Source organism: Acanthochromis polyacanthus, chromosome 20 (assembly GCF_021347895.1).
Source record: "Acanthochromis polyacanthus isolate Apoly-LR-REF ecotype Palm Island chromosome 20, KAUST_Apoly_ChrSc, whole genome shotgun sequence".
In the NCBI taxonomy this organism is placed as follows: Eukaryota; Metazoa; Chordata; class Actinopteri; family Pomacentridae; genus Acanthochromis; species Acanthochromis polyacanthus.
Window position 1 is genome coordinate 13,340,453 of NC_067132.1, and position 16,360 is coordinate 13,356,812.

The window sequence follows — 16,360 nt, forward strand, 5'->3', positions numbered from 1 at the left end:
GTGTCTTTAAACTTTCTTTGTAGTTTATTATTGGGTTTCCAACTGAGTTAGAAAACAGCTTTCTGCACTTACATCATTTACCAAAACCAATTTCTGAGAATATTTCACCTGCAGTAGATGACGCAATTATGTAAAAAGACAGTAGAAGCTTTTTTAGATCTGTTGGTGATTAGGTTTGACTCATTGAGTTGTTTCTGCTGGACGACCTGTGACATCGACTACAGAGTGTAAAATTATGTTCTATGGCATCATATTTAACTTTTTACAGTCCGTTTTCCCTTTTCTGATTCATCCGCTCTCTACAAACTGCACTAATACAGATGTTTAGTAAGTCTCCACCACCTGCTGCTCTTCTCAGCCTGGTTGGATTCATTCTCAGCGGTGCAGTCAGCTGCTAACACAAGCAGTCCAGCAGTGCAGGGGATTTAGTTCCAGAAACAAGGTGCAAAGCTTTGTGGAGAACAACTGGGCGTTCATTTAGTTTTTCAGTTACTGTTATCAGGAGTTTTTTTTAATGATGTTTAAACACATTGCACAACAGAGAATGGTGGTGCATTCAAAACTCATTTACTCTTTATTCCACTCATGTTGCATGGAGAATAAAGAAAATCTACAATACTAGCATTTCACTACTGTATTTTCATGAGAACTCAGTGGAAGGCTTCACTCTTCATCATGGGCTTTCTGTACAAAGAGAAAACAAGACGATCAGTTCTAGTTAAAATGCAGTAAACGTTGCACCATTTTGCCTGACTGCTGACCTTAGATCCAGAGTCGCGGCTCTTTGCTCTCAGCTTGTTGACCTGAGACTCTGCGATGTCGGCCCTCTCCTCTGCTTCCTCCAGCTCATGCTGTATCTTACGCAACTTGCCAAGATTTACATTGGACTGTTCCTCCTAAAGATCAAGATAAAATGCGGTGAACTCAAAAGGTCGGGCCGTAACACTGAGCTGAATCATGAAAAGGATAGCTGTGGTATTTCTGCTTACGGCCTCCTCCGCAGTTCTCTTGTAGGATTTAACTTTAAGCTGCAGTTTGTCCACCAGGTCCTGCAGACGGCTCATATTCTTTTTGTCCTCCTCTGTCTGAGAAATTAGTATTCAGGGCAGACTGGTAATTAACACAAAGCTTAAAGTCTTTTGGTTTATCACAGAGTAGCTGAGCCTGTAGAGTACCTGGTAGGTCAGCTCTTTGATGCGTCTCTCATACTTGCGGATCCCTTTCACCGAGTCACTGCTTCTCCTTTGCTCCAAATCCACCTCATTTTCCAGCTCTCTCACCTTCAAAGAAAGTTAAAGATGACACTTTTGTAAGACATCTGCATAGTACAGCAGGACTGTAAAGCAACGCTGTGGAGGTTAGAAGCATTTACCCTGGCCTCCAGCTTCTGGATCTGCTTCTTGCCACCTTTCATGGCTATTTGCTCAGCTTCATCCAGGCGGTGCTGCAGGTCTTTGATGGTTTGCTCCATGTTTTTCTTCATTCGCTCCAGGTGGGCGCTGGTGTCCTGCTCCTTCTTTAGCTCCTCTGCCATCATGGCTGCATCAGTAATGGCCTTCTTGGCCTTTTCTTCAGCGTTTCTGCACTCCTGCACAGCCTCCTCCACCTCGTTCTGGAGCTGAGAGGTGTCGCCCTCCAGCTTCTTCTTCTGGTTCAGCAGGCTTGTGTTCTGTTCAGAGGATCAGGGAGCTTCAGTATGAAATTACAAGAAATAAGTAGAATGCACACTATCGTACAGTGACATACCTGTGAGTGCAGCAGCTGAACTCTCTCGCTGACATCCAACAGTTCCTGCTCAGCCAGCTTGCGACCTCTCTCAGTCTGCTCCACCACAGACCTCAGCTCATCAAGCTCGGCCTGCAGCAGGTTGTTACGTCTATCCACGATGGCAATGTTCTCCTTCAGATCTTCACTGGCACGGACAGCTTCGTCCAGCTGCAGCTGTGAGTCCTGTCAAAGTAGAATTTAAAAAATATTGCATTTCAGATAGTTTATACTCGTGTCATACTACCCGATTGCTCTTGTTGACTGCTCAGCTTCACCTTCAGGTGAGCGTGGACTCCCTTCAGCTGCTTCTGAGCTTCTGCTGCCTGCCTGTTGGCCTGGCTCAGCTGGATCTCCATCTCATTCAGATCTCCCTCCATCTTCTTCTTCAGTCTGAGAGCCTCATTCCTGCTGCGAGTCTCAGCCTCCAGGGAGCTCTGCAGAGTGTCCACCACTCTCTGGTGGTTGCGCTTGGCCTGCTCCATCTCCTCGTCCTTCTCTGCCAGCTTGCGCTCGATGTCGGCCTTCACCTGGTTGTACTCCAGCTGAGCTCGAAGGATCTTGCTCTCTTCATGCTCGAGGGAGCCCTGTCATCAGAAAGTGACTGTTGTTCTCTCATAGCAGAACACAATAAAATGTAATAGAGAGCACAATAATGCCTGTAGATAAAAAATATTCACCTCAGCTTCCTCCAGAGCAGTTTGTATCTCAGCCTTCTCCTGCTCCAGCTGTTTACGGACCTTCTCCAGCTCATGGATGCTCTTCCCTCCCTCACCAAGTTGTTCGGTCAGGTCAGAAATTTCCTCTGTTATGTGCACATTTGTTTGTTTTATCATCACCAGAATCAGTGTATCTTAAAAGACAAATCATGCGTAAATGATATCTTTCTACCTTGGAGATTCTTGTTTTCTCGCTTCATGGTCTCCAGATGATCCAAAGACTCTTCATATGAGTTCTTAAGTTTAAAGAGTTCAGTGCTGAGAGAACGAGCATCTTTCTGGGCGCCTTCCAGCTCAGTCTGAGACTCCTCATACTTCTGCTTCCACTCAGCAAGGACCTGATCACATATCGGATCAATCAGTTATTATATCTATTTATGTTTTGAAGGTGGCATTTGTTTTCTGTCTCAGAAATGTGACATCACCTTGTCAAAGTTTCTTTGTTTCTTGTCCAGAGCTGCAGCGGCAGCATTAGATCTCTCCACATCCACCATCAGATCCTCAATCTCACCCTGAAGCCTGTGCTTGGTTTTCTCCAGGGAGGAGCATTTGGCATTTGAAGCTTCAACAGCTTCCTCGGCATCCTGCAGACGTTGAGCTAGCTTTTTCCTAATAGAAAATGTTTGCATTATAAGAGTATCACATCAGCGGTTCACAGACAAGACTGGATCATCATGAGAAAATGCAGGAACTGCTGCAAGATTGTTGTTTTCTGAGTTCTTACTTTGCTTCTTCCAGCTCCTCTGTTCTTTGGATGGCATCGGTTTCATACTTGGTTCTCCACTGAGCCACCTCAGAGTTGGCCTTCGACATGCTGCGCTGGAGCTCGGCTTTGGCCTCCTGCTCCTCCTCAAACTGCTCCCTCAACAAATCACAGTCATGGCGAGCAGACTGCACCGCATGGGCGAGTGCATTCTTGGCCTTTGAGAAAATAACATGAAGTCAAGCCACTTTGCTGGTAAACACTGGGATCTGCGTTTTAAAATCAGCGGTTCTTGAAGCAATACCTTGGTTTCCTCCTCCAACTGTCTCTTCAGATCCTCAATCTGCTGAGTGTATGACTGCTTCCCTCTGGTCAGCTGTGAAACCAAAGAGTCCTTCTCTTCCAGCTGCCTGCTGAGCTCACCTGTAAAGTAAAGGTGTAGAATTTGCAGAATGTATTTTTAGAAACAACTATGCAACATCCAAACGACTAATCTAGAAGGCTGTGATTCTTTCTGGGTATGGTTGTATCACTAGTAGTTAAGAGTTCCACTTCAATACGAATGTGTTTTAAATTTGTTACCATTTTCAGTTTGAAGCTTTGCCTTCTGCATGGTGAAGTCATTGATGGTACGTTGGGACTCTTCTGATTTTGTCTTGTATTCACTCATTTGATCCTCCAGAGTGCGGCACATTTTCTCCAAGTTGCTCTGAATGAAAGGATTTACATATTAATGAAAGAAATAAAATCTGTCCGACTAAAACATTACTTCTGTGTGACAAATACCAACAAAATTCAGCATTTAACAATGTTTGGATTGAGAGAGGTCACACAGGTGCAACAACACTTGATGGGAGACGTGATTCCACAAAAAAAATAGGTAATTCTGTAAAATAAATCTGTCCCTTTAAAAAAAAAGTCAGGTTTGAACAGACACAGACTGTTCAAGAAGTAGTCCACCTACTGGATGCAGCAAATCAGCTGCTTGTCAATTTGTGCACAGTCCCTTTAGGCACTCTAATGAGGAAGCAGTGAGCAACGATGTGTCTTAATGTGGCATCAGGGACCAAACTGAGGAGAGAAGGGACTATGATGGTGCACATAGAACAGCCCACACCATCCACATGACACCCTGAGTGCTTTACAGTGATCTGTGAAGAGAAACCACCACCAGAGGACGGACACCTCTTTAGGCTCAGGAGCCTCTTGTTCCCTTTGCCTCATTAAAAGCTGGACCTATGGGCATAATATAACTGACAGGCAGCTCGTTTGCTGAGGCATGTGGACTAGTTCTGTATATGTCCAAACCTGTCATTTTTTTTAAAGATCTTGAATAAAAAGTACTGTGTAAGTGTATATATATATATTGCAACTCTCCAGTTTCGACTGTTTCCAAACCTGCTTCAGCAAAGCAGCTGAACTTAGAGTTTCCTAGAAATGAAATGGCGTTGTTGATAGCTGCAAATTGTATCATAAATTAGTTTGGGAAATCCATTTTTTGCTTTCTTACCAAGATTTTGATGAGACAACTTAAACCCATCTCTTGTCTGTCAGCAAGTTCAGAGCTAGAGCCAAGACAGTTAGCCTAGTTTAGCATAAAAACTGTAGACACAATACTTAACTTTATGTCAGCAAGATAATATGTTCATGATAACAATGTTGGCATGCTAACATGCTAAGCAGATCCCGTTTAATATTAACCATCATCAAGTCAAGTCACCTTTATTCATATCGCACATTTTTAGCATGAAAGCAGGCTAACATTTGAGAATCTTCACTAAGCACAAAGTAAACTAATTAAAAAATCTGACCTGGTCATAAAGGATCTTAAGTTTGCTAATTTCCACTCACAGGCTGCATTTTAAAAATGAATGCAACCATGTTGTCATCCATTGGTTTGTTGTCGACTGTTTTGAGGCCTTGATTTTCACATTTCACTGTTGCCATCTTGTTTTTTTGAAACTGAATGTGATGAGCAAGGGGTGGATCTCCCTTACAGAGAAGGGACACTATGTATGCTCATATGGTAGTAATCTGTCAATTACAAGCTAACTAAAAACTGCTTTATTTTCATCTCTAAATAGTAACATAATTGACATCATGCTGTATTGAAGAAGACTTGAAACTAGCGATTGTGACCATCAACTCTTTAGGAAAATGTTCACTGAGATCCCAAATCAGTAGAAGGGTCATTTTCTCATAAACCCCCCTACTCCTGAATGTCTTTTTGTAACCAGGAGAGTCGCCTCCTGCTGGCTGTTAGAAAGAATGCAGAGACAGTTTGGCGTCCATTATTGGCTTCAATTTTAAGAACTGGAGGCCACGTCCATCTTTTAATTACAGCCCCCTGTTTTGTTTTCATGTGTCTTTTGTTTATCTGCACATAAACAGAAATAAAAAAACGACAGCTTTTGGTTTATGGGGAGTCATGTGTTGCACTTATTTCTAGCTGACGACTGGACACAGTGACACTGAGGTTGCCAGATCCAGCTGCTTACTTATTACACAGATATGGGAGGGGTATCCATCTTCTGATATATTTTAAATATATGAAACAGTGTATGAGATAAATATTTGTCTTGTACGGACGTCTTACTTTGACCTTGACGATCTGCTCCATGTTGGACACCACGTCATCCAGCTCCAGTTTGAGCTCGCTCTTCTCCTTCTCCAGCTTCTGCTTGACTCTTTGCAGGTTGTCGATCTGCTCTCCCAGGTCTGCCACGCTGTCTGCGTTCTTCTTCCTCAGTGTAGCAGCAGTGGCTTCATGCTGCAGGGTGGCCTCTTCAAGGTCTCTGCGCACCTTCTGGAACTCGGCCTCCCTCTTCTTGTTCATCTCGATCTGGGCGGCCGTGGCTCCTCCGGCCTCCTCCAGCCTCTCGCTGATCTCCTCCAGCTCCCGGGCCAAGTCAGCCCTCTGCTTCTCCACCTTGGCTCGGGCAGCTCGCTCTGCCTCCAGCTCTTCCTCCAGCTCTTCAATGCGGGCCTTGATTAAATTTACCACATTATTATGCATTGTAAACAGGATTAGTTATATTGAAAAAGACAAAGCATGAGTGGAAATCCTCTTTGTGCAGCTACCTGTAACTCCTTCAGTTTCTTCTGGAGCTGGGCACTCATGTTCTGTTCATCTTCTATTTTGCCGAGGTGCTGGCTAATTTCAAAATCTTTCCTACATTTAGAGACAAAATGTGACACCTCGGTTATCAGTTTTTGTAACATACTATGTGTCATTTTGGAAATTTTAAGAGATCGGTTTTACTTTTTGAGCTTTTCCTCCAGCTGCTGCTTGTCATTTTCCAGATCCATCACGTTTTCTTGAGTTAGCTTCAAGTCCCCTTCCAGTTTTCTCTTGGATCTTTCCAGATCCATTCTCACCTTCTTCTCTTGCTCTAATGATCCTTCAAGCTTAAAGACAAAACATCACCAACATTTATTCCATAAACTTACCATAAGACCTTGAAATTGAATCGCAGTTTTTGCTCAAGTACTCACATCATCAACTTGCTGCTCCAGCTTGACCTTGGCCTTGGTCAGAGTGTTGACTTTGTCTTCCTCACTCTGCAGGTCATCCAGTGTTTGCTGATGAGCCTCCTGAAGAGCTTTCTTCTCTTTGGTCAGCTTAGCAATGATTTCATCTAAAGCTGCCATCTCTTCAGTCAGGTTTTTCACCTAAAAAAAATCACAGAGGCAGTGTTCAACCTGGTGTATTGAAAAAATCACCATAAAAGGCATTTAAACTTCAAATGATTGATTTAATGTCTTGACAACAACAAGCAGTGAGCGCTAAAGTATTGTCTCTTTGATGCGCAAAATTGTTCAAAAGTGACCCAAATCCAAATGAAAATGGGAATCTCCTAATCCACACTGCACATCAAAGGGTTGTTATGAAAATTTTTTTAGCAGATTTACATATCCAAAAGAAGGCACACAACCTTAGTACTCTTTTAAAATTGTTCCTCAGGCTCACAGATCAGGTCTGGTTTTGGGAAATATCTGGTTCTTTAGGAGCTGTGCAAGACCAGTCATTCTCCAACCGTCCACCAATGAGTTAAAAGACACATAAGCACTCCTCATCATTTGTCATTTGAACATTTGTTCTAAAAATGAGTGTATGTGTTTTATACCTTGTTCTCTGTGGCATGCTTTTCCTTTTCCACTTTAGCCAGAGTCAGTTCAAGGTCATCAATGTCTTTCTTGAGTTCTGAACACTCGTCCTCCAGCTTCCTCTTCTTTGCAGTCAGCTCTGCATTCATCTCCTCTTCATCCTCCAGTCTCTCCGTCAGCTCTTTGGTTTTGGCCTCGAGCTGGATCTTGCTCTTGATCAGACCCTCACAGCGCTCCTCAGCATCTGAAAGATTGTCTTGTTCCTACAGGCAGGAAATTAAACCAATATTGTAAATCACTGCGTTCATGTGTGTATATCTGTTTTCAGTAAGCCGTCCAGCTGATCTTACAGATTGGACTTGGAGCTGTAGGTCGTTCTTCTCTTGGAGAAGAGTGACCATTTTTTCCTCAAGCTCTTTCTTGCGGGCTTCAGATTTTGCAAAAGCCTCTTTGAGCTTTGTGAACTCCTCTTTCATGTTTGCCATCTCCTTCTCAGTCTCAGCTGACTTCAGCAGAGGTTTGATCTTGAAAAACATCTTCATCCAGGGCCAATTCTTGACACCCATGAAGGCGCGTACATTCCACTGGATCACCAATAAGGCGTCTCTGTGGATAACATCAAAGAGGTTGAGCTGCTGTGGCATTTTAAGAATGAACAAATGATAAAATTAGATGAATAGGATGTATAAAACAAATTTAAGAGCTAACAAAGATAAGATGGGGACACCCAACAGGTCAACTGAAGTTATGAGTGCACTAAATCCTGGGGAAAGCGGCAACCCAGCCGAATCCTGTAGAAGCCCATGGTTGCCCATATAAGGCATGAGACAAGAAGTTGATGTCCTCTCTACGTCTCTAAAAGAGAGGAGGGGGTCCAACTTTGGGTACGATTACGTCATGGGCACCCTGATTGGGTCTTAAGACAATGGGTTGTGGCTTTACAGGGTGGAAGAGGTGTGTTTAGAAGACATTTGCATAGGTATAAAAGTTGATGCAATGCTTTGTTTCGGCAGTTAAAATCTCGAGATTTTGCTCATGTTTGTTCTTACAGCCTCTGTATTGAATAAACATTATTTGCATCAGACTCCGAAGACTGCTTGAAGACTCTTTGTTGAAAACTTTTCGAGGACTCCAAGTTTTGAACCAGAATTGATTTTTGACAGTGTATGTGGCAAAGCTGCCTGATCACTGGCCCTTAGCAGGCAGACCGAGTCACAACAGAGCTCATTTTTGAGAGTAACCTTTGTCTAATACCCTATGAGAATTTAAGGACCAACCTGCGCTCAACAATTTTCTGGAACTCAATTCTGGCGAGCAGCCCTCTGGATCTCGCCTGGATTCCAGTAATGATAAGAGCAAGACGATCATCTCTCATTTCCTCAAGAACGCCCAGCAGACCGGCTTTGAAGAACACCTGACAGTGACAGAAAGGTTTTCATATTTTCTCCTAAACAAAAACATATTTCATCATTAACCCTTACACTTTAGTTGATGTAGCAACAGTGTTGAACTGACTGAAAACTACACTTCCCAGAATGCACCAGAATGCACCAGTAGCAGAAAAGAGGTGCCAATCAGTGATCACTGATCTAGAGAACCTGGGAAAGACTGAAGAGAGCTCAGTCATTCAAACAACCTTCAGAGGAGAAAGAAGTAAGGAAAAGAACAAAGGAGATCCAAGTCCACTCATGGATTCAGCCCAAAGACGTCAATGGTTAGTGGCATGTTTGTTTGCTTTCATGGTGTTTAAAATCCTTCTTGATATGGTCAAGTTTATGTTAACTGCTGTTGTATTCCTGAATGATAGCATTTGCTTATTTGATTTTATGTTAAGAGAGTTTGAATGAAGATGTTTCATTTTGAGTTTAAAGTAAAAATATAGAATATATATATATATATGCTCTGTTAATGTTAAATTTCTAAACTTTACTAAAATGTTGACTTTTTTTCTGTCTTTAAAGGTTTACAACCTATTGCTATTGAAATACTGTGACCAACCAACTAAAAGGAAAACAAAAAGTTTGAGTTGGAATCCTGAATTGAGTTGTCCAAAACTAACCTTTGTGTGTCCCAGCTTGTACTGCTCATGGTCAATATCCAGTGAGCCCAAAAGCTTTTCTGCAGCTTTCTTATTATCAATAAACTGACCCTCTGGAATAGCATTTGGGTTCAGGATGCGGTATCTGAAACACAAAAAACCATAATGTCATTAAAGTTTTTTAAAAAATGATTTTTAAGTTAGTTGGAAACGCATATCATGGAAGACAAAACAACTCGGAATTTTGGATGTGAACACAATGAGTGCCCATAAAGGATGGATATCGTGTATAGTAGCCTGGACAACAAGCTCAAAGAATCTGTACAGGAACCAACCACTGAAACCTCTGTAGGCACCTCTGCACAGGATCAGTGTCATCAGGAGCATCACTGTTGCCCAGAAGAAACATCCAGATGACTGCGTTTTAACAGAGGAACCTTATGAGCCTCATCAACCTTGGGTCACCAAGACAAAGTAGTCTCTTTGTTTAAAGACCAAAGGTACCCAAAGATTCTTACTGATGATGTGTTCAAGGACTTCATAAGAAATGTGAAAGAACAGTCAACAGCAATTGGCTCTCTTGCCTTTGTTTGAAGTCTCCATACTGGATCCTGTTGGGGAATCCCTTCCTGCAGATCCTGATGCCTTCCAGCACGCCGTTACAGCGCAGCTGGTGCATGACCAGAGGATTCTCCATCTCCCCAGGAGTCTTTGTCTCATTGGGGATGATGCAGCGTACAAAATGAGGATGAGTTGACCTGAGGTTGGTCATCAGTTTATTCAGATTCTCCTGTAAATGTAAATAATAGCTCATCAATAGGTTTGTACTATCCAGTAAAGAACACACACCAAACCTAAGGCTTATTTTACCCTGTGCAGAGCAGACACAGTCTGGAAGGAAGAACCTTTCTTCTTTCCTCCCTTTCCTCCTTTGCCTCCTGACTCCTGGGCTGTATGGAATGTGTGGATATGTAAGTGATTTTGTGATTATTTTTTTTTTAAGGACAAAGCTAATCAGCACAATAAAAAAGCTCTTACCTGACTCAGCGCCAGCATAACCCATAAAGAGCGTACAGAGCAACTTCAGGGTGGACTTCTGATAGAGTCCAACCACAGTCTCATTCAGGGGGTCTTTGTTCTTCACCAGCCAGTTAGTGATGTTATAATCAACTGTACCAGCATAGTGAACAAGGGAGAAATGGGCTTCTGCTTTCCCCTTAACAGCCCTTGGCTTCTGGAAGTTGGGGCTTTTACCCAGATGATTGTCATACAGTTTGGCTTTAAATGTTGCATCGCTGGCTTTGGGGAACATGCACTCCTCTTCAAGGATGGACATGATGCCCATGGGCTGGAGGAACAGATAGAAGACAAGTCAGATTCTAATGCACCAAAGCTGCCACAATAAACATGTTTGAAAACGCCAACCTTTTCAATGAGTTCAATGCAGGCGGCCAAGTCCATGCCGAAGTCAATGAACTCCCACACGATGCCCTCCTTCTTGTACTCTTCTTGCTCCAACACAAACATGTGGTGGTTGAAAAACTGCTGCAGCTTCTCATTAGTGTAGTTGATACACAGCTGCTCGAAAGTGTTGAACTAGAAACCATATGCAAAGAGAGTCAGACTTCAAATACAGATTCTATATTTTTATGAACATGTCAGATGTCACAATACTTCCAACACTCACATCAAAGATCTCAAATCCAGCAATGTCCAGCACACCAATGAAGTACTGACGAGGCTGTTTGGTATCCAGAGATTGGTTGATTCTCACCACCATCCACAGGAACATTTTCTCGTACACTGACTTTGCTAGAGCACCGATGGAGTAGTACACCTAAGCATGGAAAAACAGCAATTACATTAGCATCTGTATTCACGTTATTATAATTTATGTGCAGAATTCATTGCTCACCTGCTGCACATTTTGACCCTTGGTGACCCACTCATTGCCTACTTTGACCCTTGGGTGGCAAAGTCCCTTGATGAGGTCAGCAGAGTTCAGGCCCATAAGATACGCCACTTTGTCGGTATCTGTAAATGGAAATTGAGTAGCAGAAGCATTTACTACCTGGATCACTTCAATTAGTGGTACTTATGGTGATTTAATGAAACAAGTAAGCTGTTTTATTGTTGAGCCTTTACCTTCTGTGCCATCAGGCTCTGCCTGTTCTTCCCTCTGCTTCTGCTTGAACTTCATGTTTCCGTAATGCATGATGGCACCTGTCAGCTTGTAAATGCCGTTCTTCTCCTCTTGGGTGAAGCCCAGGACATCAAATGCTTCCTAGAAGACCAAAAATGTGTTCAATAATGACCTGAGTCTGTTGTGAAACTCTACATATGAAGCTTTTCCACAAGCCTTCTGTTTCACTCACACAGTATAAAGTTTCTCATTTACTTGACCTTGTAGGAATTCATATGTTTGTATGACTAAAAGAGCACTGAAAACTTCAATTCCTCAACACATAACCACTATTAGATGCAAAATACATGATACTACATAATACATATAATCACAGTGAGTTGTATTCTTAGGGAGTGGCTTAGATAATATACCAGACACTTTGTCCTATTATGATGTGAATCTGATCTTTTGCCTGAGGGGTCAAACATCAACCAAATAAAAGATAAAGTGGTGTGGACAAACGGCGTGAGCAACAGAGTGTGCAACACTTTTTCCCGCGCTCACTCACATCAGTAGCCATCAGCTCTTCTGAATCATTGATGGATTTGACGGTTGTTTCTCCTTGGGAGATGTAGCAGTAGTCGTAGGGGTTGTTGGTGATCAACAGCATTTCTGTCAAAGAAAAGAAAAGCTCCATTCTATGGGCATGTTGTATAACCTGAGAAAAACAGTTTTCTGTGATTCATCAGCACCCACCCAGCAGTTCTGGTTTCTGTTGGGACAGAATCTGGTAGAAGATGTGGTAGTCTCTCTCAGCTTTAAGCTGATAGGTGACACGGGATTTTTCCAACAGATCTATAGAAATACAACAGCATTTGAATGACACTATATTGACATCTACAGGAGATCTCACTCACTGGGAACAAAATTGTGTTAGTACATTGAAGTATAAAATATATTGTGCATGTCATCATGCTGACTATTGGTGAGGCGTCGTGTTAAAACATTGAAACACAAAACCATGCAGACCCTGGATAGGTGTTTCTGTGGGAAATCTTTTAAAAGTTCAATAATTTGGTTTCATTAAAATATCATCTAGATGCTGATGAAATGATCCAGCTCATGTCACTGTCTACTCACATGTCTCAATGTCAGCAGAAGCCAACTTTCCACTGACTCCAAAGTGGATTCGGATGAATTTACCCTGTAACACAAAATAGGTGAATCCTTACAACAGATTTTTTGCAAAACCAAAGTTCTCAAATTTTCTCTCAACTCACTGTTAATGTTTTGGTGGTAGTCTTGTGCAAAATCAGAGAGTTGTCTTTAATCAACAGACTAATAAGGAAACTCACAAATCTGGAGGAGTTGTCGTTTCTGATGGTCTTGGCATTTCCAAAAGCCTCCAGAGCAGGATTGGCCTGAATGATTTGATCCTCCAGGGTGCCCTGTGAATGTCACCAATGTAGACATTAGTCACAAGAACTATATTTATCAGGCATTTAATATCATAAAGAATACCAACCTTTTTCTCCTGACTGGGATCCTTCTTGCCAGAAACAGCTGCAATGCTGGCAAAGTACTGGATGACTCTCTTGGTGTTCACAGTCTTTCCTGCACCAGATTCTCCACTGGGAATGAAAATGACCATTCATGTGAACTAACCATGTAAGACCCTCTTGTAACAGCATACATATAGTTTCATCTAGAAATATAAAGTACCAGGACTGACTTACGTGATAAGGATTGACTGGTTTTCTCTGTCTGCAAGGTTCAAGACAATATTCTGTGTTAGGGCACTTTTCTATTCTTGGATGGTGCTGAAGGTGTCATTACAAAGTGCAGCATCAGAGGTGAACGTACCAGCCAGCATGTACTGGTAGGCGTTGTCAGAGATGGAGTAGATGTGAGGAGGAGCTTCAGTCCTCTTCTTTCCTCTGTAAGCGGTGACCACTGACTGATCGTACACTGGCAGCCACTTGTAGGGGTTGACAGTCACACAGAACAGCCCTGAGTAGGTCTGTGGACAAAGATAGAAAACATTTTGATGGAAGTAAAGGTCTCATGCTGCCCAGAGATGTGCAGGTTTGTGGCCATGACTCACGTAGATCATCCATGCTGCGTAACGCTCTTTGAGGTTAAACAGCACAGCAGGTTCATGGAGGAAGGTGAACATCGCCATGTCCTCAATTTTATCGAACTTTGGCGGGTTCTGGGGGTGGATGTCTGCATCCTTGTGAGTGGTAGTCTGGAAGGATTTACCACAATTCAATTTAAATGGTTGTAAAAGGCATCAAACGTAAGTAAATAACTATGCCCACTTCTGTAAGTCATTGCAAATATCCTACCTTTCCAAACTCAGTTTCAACGGTGACTTTGTCACCGTCTCTGCTGGTAATGAGGGCCTTCACATACTCCACCTCAGGATCAGGAACAAAACAATTCTTTTTCATGTCGAAGGGTCGGGTCTGAGCTTCCAGACGCTCCTTGTCTGACTTTCTCAGGAAGGGAGCCGCCGCCCCAAACTCCGCCATGATGGCGTCACTGGACATCTTGAAAGCTGTGAACCATGGATGTGATTTGAAAACATTTAGATTTCACAGTCTCTGAATTAGCACTTGAATGCATAGTGAGATCATTTGATCCTAATCTCTACACTAGAAGAAATATTCATCAGGAAATAATATAGTTAAGTTCAAAGAAATTTAGTATGTGAAATATTCCTAACTGCAATTACAGTTAATGAAATTACCTAGTAACTATGATAGCCACCATATTACAAAGCTTTCTTGTTTTCAAATTAAAGTAAGAAACCACAAGAGTATAACTGAGAGTCTGGTTTGTCCACATTATTTTCAAAAAGTAACAGCAATGAGCTATCTACCTGTTTCCTCTTCCTCTCCCCCTGGATAGATATGATCTGTTGGGTTTCTAGGAAGACAAAAGTAGCAGTATTTTCAGTATATGGAGTACTGGTTAAGATGCCAGTAACAGGATGTCTGCTTACCTGCAGATGCTGTGCTCCTGTCCTCACTCCTGTTCCTGAACTCCTCTTTTATACATGCAGGAGGCAGTGCTTCAACATGCAGCTGCCCTACAAGGACAGAGCAAGAATACGAAGGATCAAAAAAGAAACATCTGTATTTGGAGATAAAGGTGTGGACAAGTCTGTCATGTATCCATTGGCTGTTGAAATCGAAGCTCATTAGCAGCTCCTATATCGGTGTCCATTTTAGTTCTGGCCTACAAGTGACAGAAAACCCAGGAAATTGTGAAAATATTAAAAGCTAAAAATATATATTTTAGTTGATTTATGGAAAGTGAGTGTTATTTTCATTATATGAAATCCATTTCCTGTACATATTATTGTCAGAAATGTGGATCTGTTCGTGTTTGCTACACATGGAAAAGCATATTTGTAGTAATATAAATATATATAAGCTAAATTCTGCTAAACATTATTATTATTATTATTTTAATTTCGTAACTAAAGAAACTAATGCCCTGTTAGTACTGCAACAAGTCTGTCTGGGTGTCTAGTATTGTCTGTCTTCTATTGTCCTGGAAGACAAAGATAAACCTGTGAATTTCTGACTTGGATTTCTTCTCCTAGTTCTCCTTTGTCTCCCAGTGGACCTCAGCTGACCCTCCTCCATCTATAATAACATATCGCCTGTGACAGCTGCCTGCTTTCAAATGTTTCAGAGCCCATACTGTAAATAAATACTTTTAGCTCTCACACATCAATTATCGCCCGCCTCCTTGTACATATCATTAAAGGCAGCAGGGTCAATGCTGGTAATTACTGTCACATTAACAGAGGAGATGCTTTGACAATGTGTTTATTGACTGGACCACCTGAAGACCTCCTCAAGAAGCACACGAGCCCTTTTGACACTAACAGCTTCGCACTTCGCTGCTCACCGTGACCTTGTAAGTCATGACAGATGCTTGTCTGCACCACTCCTCAGCACATCAAGGGCAGCACTGAGGCTTTCATTCCCAGCTGTCTTGTGTCCTCCTGCAGTCAACACTTACAGTGACGTTCCACAATCCAGGGCCCTGGTGGGTTGTTCAGGCTGCTGCCAGAACATCTACCAAAAGGATCGATCATTTTGTCCCGTTTTGTAGATTGAACGTCTTCAATCAGAGTTTTAAAAGCCATAGTAATATACACTGGTCAGCCACAAGGTAAGACTCCCTTTGTTGTGTCAGTCTACTTTGTGCAGACAAAACAGCTCTGACTCATCACAATATGGACTCCACAGACCTCTGAAGGTGTCCTGTGGTATCAGACACCAAGATGTTAGCAGCAGATACTTTAGGTCGTAAAAGTTGTAAGTTGAGTCGTCCATAGACTCTTTGTCTTGTTCCTCAAACCTTTCCTGAACAAGACAAGCACTAAGAGATCGCAGTCATTGCGTCATTTCTGACGGATAAGTCACAATAAGTCCGCAAGAGTCAACTTGTAGTATAATCGCAATCATGTGATCAGTAGCAGGCAACTGACGTAGCGTTCACTTGTTCTTATAGTTACAGTGGCGCTGTGCCGCTATCTGGCAATGATATGGAAATCCTTATCAAATCCATGGATCTAGACTATAAGCCGCATCACTGCCAAACTCTAATCAGGTGGTCCTTGTGTCATTTCTGACCTTCCCTGAAAATTTCATCCAAATCCTTTATTCTGTTTTTGAGTAATGTTCTGCACAGTCAGACAAACAAACGTACACCGATCGTCACATAATTCTGCACATAACAATGTTTTCAGTGTGACAGTCGGCATTATCTTGCTGGGGGACTTCTACTGCCATGAAGGGGTGTACATGGTCTGCAACCATGTTTAGGTACACACGTGGACAAAATTGTTGGTACCCCTCAGTTAAAGAAGGAAAAACCCACAA

General features: G+C 42.3%; 1 pseudogene; it reads right to left on the minus strand.

The window, feature by feature from the left end:
* Window positions 1-551: 551 nt before the first annotated feature.
* LOC110964152 (myosin-6-like) lies at window positions 552-14,036 on the minus strand (annotated as a pseudogene).
* Between the last annotated feature and the right edge of the window lie 2,324 nt (window positions 14,037-16,360).